This window comes from Cryptomeria japonica, chromosome 5 (genome assembly GCF_030272615.1).
Source record: "Cryptomeria japonica chromosome 5, Sugi_1.0, whole genome shotgun sequence".
Taxonomy (NCBI): Eukaryota; Viridiplantae; Streptophyta; class Pinopsida; order Cupressales; family Cupressaceae; genus Cryptomeria; species Cryptomeria japonica.
Window position 1 is genome coordinate 778831982 of NC_081409.1, and position 10012 is coordinate 778841993.

The window sequence follows — 10012 nt, forward strand, 5'->3', positions numbered from 1 at the left end:
TCCTGAAACAATATATCAATAGAAGACATGACTAATGTGGATCATATACCTTTAATTTACCTCTTGAAGGGGCAGCACCCCTAATTCACCTCTCAAATAGGTAAAGGTCACCTTTGGTAGAGGCTTGGTGAATATGTCTGCTAACTGCTCCTTACTGGAAACATGTTCCAATACCACTTTTTTGTTCTGAACCTTTTCTCTCAAGAAATGATACTTGAGTTCAAAGCGCTTTGTTCTAGCATGTAAAACTGGATTCTTGGAAATGTTAATTGCACTTGTATTGTCACAAAATTTACTTACCGGTTCAGATACAGGAACTTTGAAGCCATTCAATACATGCTTCATCCAAATAGTCTGGGTGCAGTTCATAAAAGCTGCAACATACTCCACTTATGTTGTAGACTGAGAGATACAACTCCGCTTTTTACTCATCCATGAGACCAGTCTACCACCGAGAAAGAATGTACCATTGGTTGTGCTCTTCCGGTCATACACATTACCAGCCCAATCAGTATCTGTGAACACTTTCAGGTTGAAATCATCATTGTATGGATACCATAATCCATAGTCAATGGTTCCCTTCAGATATCTAAGAATCCGCTTGACTCCTACCAGGTGAGATTCTCTTGGGCTTTTCTGAAACCGAGCGGTAATACCCACTGCATGTGCAATGTTCGATCTACTATGCACTACATAATGCAACTTACCAATCATTGATCGGTATTCCTTCTCATTTACCAATGATGAGTCATCTTCTTTTGATAGTTTACAATCGGTCACCATTGGTGTACCAAACGGTTTGCTATCTTCCATGCCAAAGGTCTTCAACACCTCTTTGACATACTTGGACTGAGTAATAAAGATTCCATCTTTCATTTGCTGAATCTGCAATCCAATGAAGAACTTAATCTCCCCTATGAGTGACATTTCAAATTCCTTGTTCATCTCATCTGCAAAGTCATGACTCATCCTGTCATCTCCACCAAAGATTATATCAACAAATACTTCACAGATCAGAATCTGATCTCCTTCTGATTTCAAGTAGATATTGCTATCTTCACCCGTTCTTTCAAATCCAATCTTCACAAGATGGGAGTGCAGGTGTTCATACCATGCTCTTGGTGCCTGGTTCAGTCCATACAAGGCTTTATGTAGCCTACACACCATGTCATTGTCTTTTGATAGGGCAAACTCATCTGGTTGCTCTATATACACCTCCTCTTCAAGTATTCCATTTAGAAATGCAGATTTTACATCCATTTGGTATATCTTGAATCCTTTAAAAGTTGCATATGCAAGAAGCATACGAGCTCCTTCCAATCTTGCTACAAGAGAAAAGGTTTCTCCATAGTCTTCTCCTTCCTCTTGGGCATATCCTTTACATACTAGTTTTGCTTTGTTCCTTACCACTGTGCCATCCTCATTCAGTTTATTTCTGAAAACCTATTTGGTTCCAATGACATTTTTATGCTCCGGTCTGGGTATTGAAGACCATGTACCATTCTTTTCTGTCTGATCAAGTTCCTCCTCCCTAGCCTTGATCCAGTCTTCATCTTTATGTGCCTCTTTGAATTATTTAGGCTCAAATTCAGAGATCATACATGAGTTTTCTCTGACCTTTCTTCTTGTAAGAATTCTTGCATCTTTGTCTTCTATGATCTGCTTTGGATCATGATTGAGTTTGACATACCTAGGTATGTTCTTAACAACTTCCTCTTGCTTTTCTTCATCAGCATCATCATCTATCTGTGTAGGAGCACAATTACTGGTACTGAGCTGATTTGCAACCGGTTCCCGGAAGGTTACTACCAGTTCATCTCCTACTTGCTCACTGTTGGTTTCCTCCGGTTTCTTAGAGTTTTCATCAACCCTAACATTGATGCTTTCAACTATTCTCTGAGTCCTATTATTGAAACATTTGAGAGTTTTACTTTTTGTGGAATATCCTAGGAATATTCCTTCATCACATTTTGCATCGAGCTTGCTCTGATGTTCACTCCTCTTGATATAACATTTGCCACCAAATATTCTAAAGTAGCTTACCACTAGTGTCTTACCGGTCTAGTACTCATAAGGAGTACTCGGTTCCTTTCTTGATGAGTACTCGGTTCATTGGATTAACATAGTTCTAGCTGCTTCAACCACAGTCCGGTTGTTTCTCTCTGCTAAGCCATTCTGTTGTAGAGTCTAGGGGCCAGACAGTTGCCTCTTGATGCCATTCTCTTCACAATATTTGTTGAATTCACTGGAAGTGAATTCCCCTCCTTGATCAGTTCTAAGGCATTTGATTCTCCTATCACTTTCTTTTTCTACTAGTGCTCTGAAAGCTTTGAACTTTCCAAAGGCTTCAGACTTGTCTTTCAAGAATGTGACCCACATCATTCTTGAGAAATCATCTATAAGAATCATAAAATACCTATCTCCCTGCACACTTCTAGTTTTCATAGGACCACACAAATCATTATGCACAAGATCAAGTAAATTGTCTACGGTGAAAGATTTACCCTTGAAGGTTGAGGAAGACATTTTCCCCAGTTGACACTCTCTGCACAAAGGATTTTTTGGTTTGCCCAGCATCGCAGTCCTCTAACTGTCTTGATCTTACTAGCCTTTACTATGTTATCAAAGTTTACATGGCACAGTCTCCTATGCCATATCTAGCTATCATGAAACTTAGCCATAAGACATGTACTTATATTTGCATTCAGCTGAAATAAGTTACCTTTGGTCTGCAAACCGGTGGCCATCACTTCACCATTCTTTCATTTAATTTTGCACACTCCATTTTTGAATTCCAGAGTGAGTCCACTGTCATTCAGCTGGGCAACACTCAATAGGTTGTGTCTGAGACCTTCCACCTAATACACATTGTCATCACTGCTCTTTCCATTCAGAGAGATGGACCCTCTACCTTTGACCATACATGGTGTATCATTACCAAAACAAACCACGCCACCATCATACTCTTCCAGAGATATAAACTTGCTCCGGTCACCAATCATATGGTGAGAACAATCACTGTCAATAATCCACTGATTGGAATTATCAAAGCGGGAGACAAGAGCCTTCTTGTTTGACACATCTTCCTTGACTGCAACAAACACAATATCTTCATTTTCTTCATCTTCCGATTCCTCATCCATGACACCTTCATCAACTGGTACAAAATAGTTTCTCCAGTTTCCTCCTTTGAATTTCTTGAACCTTTCCGGTTTGTCCTTGTTGTTACCATTAGGACAGTTTATAGCAATGTGTCCTATCTAGTTACAAGAAAAGCATTTCAAATGGAGCTTATCTCTATATTTGTCGGTTCCCTTAGGAAGTCTCTTAGCAAGAAGAGCTTCAAATTCCATCAGAATCTCCTCATCATCCATTTCTCTACTCTATCTTGGTTCACCACTAGTGCTACCTTCTTTTCCTTTTCTGGATGATGCAGTAGATGCTCTAAAAGTTGATTCAGTCTTCTGAACACTGCCATCAAAACTATTTAGCTCATAGGCTGTCAATTTTGCAATGATGGAGTCTAGGGATACCTTAGTCTTGTCTATTAACCTCAACTCCTAAATAGCAGCAACCCTTATTGCATAGACCGGTAATAAGGACCTCAAGACTTTACTAATAACAGTAGAATCTTCCATTTTACCACCTACACTCTTGATATCTCCAACAAAAGTTTTGATTCTTATTCCATATTTTGAATGGTCTCTCCTTCAACCATCTGCATGTCTTCAAACTTTCCCTTAAGGCTTTCTTCCTTAGCTTGTTTTACATGCTCATCACCACCATAGGTATTCTCAAGAGTATCCCATACTTCTTTGGGATTTTATTTATCCTGGACATTGATAAACTCAATGTCAAATAAGCTGTTGATTAGGGCTTCCATGACTTGCCCATTCTCCTGGGTCTCTCTCTTTTGATCATCGATGAGAGGACTGGTAGGAATAACATAGGCATTTTCAACATAGCTCCAATGTTGAGCACTCATGCTTCTGATGTATATCTTCATTCTATATTTCCATATTTTGAAATTATCTTTGTTGAACTTTGGACCTTCCCTCTTCATCATTACAATACGATCTTTCTCTCAAGCGGTTAAGCTTACAACGCAGAGGACCTGGAGGGTGCTCTGATACCAATTGATAACTCAATGATGAACAGTGAGTACCAAACCGGTACTGAGAGGGGGGGGTGAATCAGTACAGGCACAAACACTTTTCCTGAACCGGTTTCATAGCAAACTTTGAACTACTGGCAATCACTAACACCAGTCTGAACCAGATTACTACTGGTTAAACACAATGCAACTGTGAAAGACATGAACCGGTCAATCTTGTTAGCTTTCCATACAACCTACTCCCTCATTTCCACTTTCTCCTTATGCATAAACAGATAATCTATCATCAGACATACAATGATTTACTAGATCACCATGATTTACCACTAAACAGGAAATAACGAAACATCACATGAAAGAGGCATCACACATGACACACATATTATTCACGTGGAAACCCAACTAGGAAAAACCACGATGGGAATGAATACCCACAAGCTGTTTTTGAACTCTTTAGAAGTCCGTTCTGTTAGGAACGAGGTCCGATTAAAGACTATTACAACAAGTTCTGTTAGGAACCGATCCTGTTAGGGATCACCCAGTTAAGGGATGGCTAGAATACACGGTTAAGGGTTAAACCCTGTTAGAGGTTACCTTGTTAGAGGATTTTATGAACTCAATGGCTTTGAGTCACCCTGTTAAAGTATTTACAGCAACCTGGTTAAAGCTACCTTGTTAAGGGATTTTCCAACTGTTGCAGTGGTTAGAGATCAACACGTATCACAATGATCTGGTAATAGCACTCAATACCAATGCAGATCCGCTTTAGCTCCTTCCTTCTGCACACACACTATGCAGATATCAATCCTCTCAACTGGCATAGCAAGAATCACATATCTGTGCACTTAGATACACACACAACATTTGCCAACAACCTCAACATGAAACACCACATCGACCTTATAGGAAACAGATAGGTTGGTAGCATAAACCCTAAACACTTAGGTTGAGAAATTCAGTCGGCTCAATCCTGACCACTGAACACTTTGCGTTTGAATACAACAGTCTTGAACAGATCTCAAGATATTCTCCATCGTTCGTTATTCACCGCTTCATGGAGGCGATAACTCAGCACATGTTCTCCACCGTTTATAGAGACTTCGTACATTCCCGAGGTATATAAGATCAATCTCCTTCATGCAAGATCCTTCACGCACACAAGGCTGATGTGGCGACACGATCTGACCTCTATTACTATGCTCACTTCAACCGAAAAACCCTGAGACTGAGACTACGAACCGGTAGTCATGCCATATGAACCCTTGATACAAAATATTCCATATACTGATTCTCGTTCCAACATACCGGTTCCGATTCACTCTTCGACATACCGGTTCACTTCGACAAGCATACTGCTTCACAACTACCGCTTCACATATGCCGGTTCACAACATCATATAGGCTCACTCTGTCAGTTGCTTAACTTCAATATACTAGTTCACTCAGCATATTGACATAAATGACAACATTCAGTATCAACATGTCATCATACTCTGCACATATGCCAACAATCTCCCCCTTTGGCATTGATGGCAATATACAAAGTTATCTCTCTTTCTGCATCACATCTTCTCCCTATTGTTGCAGATATCTTCTCCGCTTCACATCTTCTCCCCCTTTGACAACAATGTCAAAGTGGAGGCACAAGCTGCCCTGTTCCACTATGTTGCTCCCTGCTTATACTGTAGACTGAGAGATACAACTTCGCTTTTACTCATCCATGAGACCAGTCTACCACCGAGAAAGAATGTACCACCGGTTGTGCTCTTCTGGTCATCCACATTACCAGTGCAATCAACATATGTGAACACTTTTAGGTTGAAATCATCATTGTATGGATACCATAATCCATAGCCAATGGTTCCCTTCAGATATCTAAGAATCCGCTTGACTGCTACCAGGTGAGATTCTCTTGGGCTTTTCTCAAACCGAGTGGTAATACCCACTGCATGTGCAATGTTCGGTTTTCTATGGACTATATAATGCAACTTACCAATCATTGATCGATATTCCTTCTCATTTACCAATGCTGAGTCATCTTCTTTTGATAGTTTACAACCGATCACCATTGGTGTACCAACTGGTTTGTTGTCTTGCATGCCAAAGGTCTTCAACACCTCTTTGACATACTTGGACTGAGTAATAAAGATTCCATCTTTCATTTGCTGAATCTACGGTCCAATGAAGAACTTAATCTCCCCTATGAGTGACATTTAAAATTCTTTCTTCATCTCATGTGCAAAGTCATGACTCATCCTATCATCTCCATCAAAGATTATGTCATCAACAAATACTTCACAGATCAGAATCTGATCTCCTTCAGCTTTCAAGTAGATATTGCTATCTTCACTTGTTCTTTCAAATCCAATCTTCACAAGATGGGAGTGCAGGCGTTCAAACCATGCTCGTGGTGCCTGCTTCAGTCCATACAAGGCTTTATGTAGCCTACACACCATGTCATTGTCTTCTGATAGGGAAAACCCATCTGGTTGCTCTATATACACCTCCTCTTCAAGTATTCCATTTAGAAATGCAGATTTTACATCCATTTGGTATACCTTGAATCCTTTAAAATTTGCATTTGCAAGAAGCTTACGAACTCCTTCCAATCTTTCTACTAGAGAAAAGGTTTCTCCATAGTCTTCTCCTTCTTCTTGGGCATATCCTTTACATACTAGTCTGGCTTTATTCCTTACCACTGTACCATCGTCATTCAGCTTATTTCTAAAAACCCATTTGGTTCCAATGACACTTTTATGCTCCGGTTTGGGTACCAAAGACCATGTACCATTCTTTTCTATTTGATCAAGTTCCTCCTCCATAGGCTTGATCCAGTCTTCATCTTTATGTGCCTCTTTGAATTATTTATGCTCAAATTTAGAGATCATAAATGAGTTTTCTCTGACCTTTCTTCTTGTAAGAATTCCTGCATCTTTTTTTCCTATGATCTGCTCTAGATCATGATTGAGTTTGACATACCTAGGTATGTTCTTAACAGCTTCCTCTTTCTTTTCTTCATCATCCTCATCTTCATCAGCATCAACATCTATCAATGTATGAGCACAACTACTGGTACTGAGCCGATTTGCAACTGGTTCCCAGAAGGTTACTACCGATTCATCTCCTACTTGCTCACTGCCGGTTTCCTCTGGTTTCTAAGAGTTTTCATCAACCCTAACATTGATGCTTTCAACGATTCTCTGAGTCTTATTATTGAAACATTTGAGAGCTTTACCTTTTGTTGAATATCCTAGGAATATTCCATCACCAGATTTTGCATCAGGCTTGCTCTGATGTTCACTTCTCTTGATATAACATTTGCTACCAAATATTCTAAAGTATCTTACCACTGGTGTCTTATCGGTCCAGTAATCATAAGGAGTCTTATCCTTTCCTTTCTTGATGAGTACCCAGTTCATTGTGTAGACTGTTGTGCTCACCACTTCTCTCCAAAAGGTGTGAGCAACCTTTCCTTGTATTAACATAGTTCTAGCCGCTTCAACCACAAGCCGATTGTTTCTCTCTGCTAAGTCATTATGTTGTGGAGTTCGGGGGGCAGACAGTTGCCTCTTGATGCCATTCTCTTAACAATATTTGTAAAATTCACTGGAAGTGAATTTTCCTCCTTGATCAATTCTAAGGCATTTGATTCTCCTATTGCTTTCCTTTTCTACCAATGCTCTAAAAGCTTTGAACTTTCCAAAGGCTTTAGACTTGTCCTTCAAGAATGTGACCCACATCATTCTCGAGCAATCATTTGTAAGAATCATAAAATACCTATCTCCCTGCACACTCCTAGTTTTCATAGGATGACACAAATCAATATGCACAAGATCAAGTAAATTGTCTACGGTGAAAGATTTACCTTTGAAGGTTGAGGAAGACATTTTCCCCAGTTGACACTCTCTGCACAAAGGATTTTCCAGTTTACCCAGCATCGGCAATCCTCTAACTGCCTTGAACTTACTGGCCTTTACTATGTTATCAAAGTTTACATGGCAGTCTCCAATGCCATATCCAGCTATCATGAAACTTAGCCATAAGACATGTACTTATATTTGCATTCAGCTAAAATAAGTTACCTTTGGTCTGCATAGCGGTGGCCATCAGTTCACCATTCTTTCCTTTAATTTTGCACACTCCATTTTTGAATTCTAGAGTGAGTCCACTATCATTCAGTTGGGCAACACTCAATAGGTTGTGTCTGAGACCTTCCACCCAATACACATTGTCAGCACTGGTCTTTCCATTCAGAGAAATGGACCCTCTGCCTTTGACCATACATGGTGCATCATTACCAAAATGAACCATGCCACCATCATACTCTTCCAGAGATATAAACTTGCTCCAATCACCAGTCATATGGTGAGAACAACCAATATCAATAATCCAATCATTGGATGGGGGAAGGTTGATGGATAGTGTGTTTGAAATGATTTTAAGATTTTGACCATGCGATAAATTTAATGATAAAATTTTGGACATATTCTATGACCTATTATGAGAATCATATATTTTTCTAATTCTTAAATCATTCTTATATTATATTTTTTATTTTCATTTAATAATATTAATAAAAAATTTATATTAAAATTATAAAGATAATTAAATAATATAAATTACTATCATCTTGGCTATTGCATCTCATTCAGGTGCAAGCGCTAGTTGTAAATCTATGCATTGTCACTAATAGTGAAATGTTTCTTTAAATCAGAGATATGTGTGTTTGAAGTCAAATTTCTTTGAAGTTAATATTTCTTTTTGGTGATTTTGCCTCCACATTTGTTATATAGTGATGAACAAATGTTAGATATCTATACTACTTTCTGGTTAAAAGTATAACCAAGTTTAATTATTTTAAAAATTCAAATTGTGATCAAACGAAAGAAGTTATACCTTCGAAAACTTTAGAGGGAAACTAGTCAATAGTTCACCCAACTGTTGATTGACATATTTAGTCTTGTCTTAGGCAAGAGATATTTCACTATTTTTCAAAGAGACGTATTTGTTAGCCAACACCTTGTATAGAATGAGCTCCTCAACCACTTTGTACTTGTCATCTTATAACTTCTCATCCAAAATGTGAATAGGAAAGATGTCCTTGGCATATTCTACAACTATAGAAACCTTCCAATCAATAGATATATCAGTCTGAGAGCTGAAATTAGGTTTCCTAGAGAGCGCATCAGCCACCACAATATTATTTCCCTTGATATACTCAGTGTAAAAATCATAGACCAAGGAAGAATTCCAGGTTGTTATGATCCATTTTCACCAAAACCATCACACAAACATAAGTATCACTTGCATTTGGCCAATGCAATCATGATGGCTAATATTTCCTTGTTATAAATAGAGAATCTCTTCTATGTTTTCTTGAGCTTCCAACTCCTAAATTCTATGAGGTGTTTATTCTATATCAAAATTTCTTCAATCTATTCTCTTCAAACATCACATTCTAAAACAAAAGGAAGGGACAAATCTAGTATTGAGCTCATTCTCTTCAAGCATCACATTCTAACACACAACATGAACTCATTACCTCCTTGAGGTTGCCATAAAATCTTTGTGCCAAAATACACCAAGATAAGGCCCCTTTCTTTGTCAAATCCATCATTGGGGCTGCAATCTATGAATACCTCTTCACAAACCTTTTATAGTAGCTACCAAGATCACAAATCCACTCAAATGCAACAATTTTTTTGGTGTAGATAAATCTTGTATTGCTTTGATGTTTTCCTCACCCATGCTAACCACATGGACACTAATCATATATTTCAAATATAATATTTTATTCAAACCAAACTCACATTTGGATACCTTGGGCATAGAATAAATTTTCCTCGGGTATGCCAAGAACTTCATCTCTATGCCTCGGGTTATCCTCCCATGTCCTTA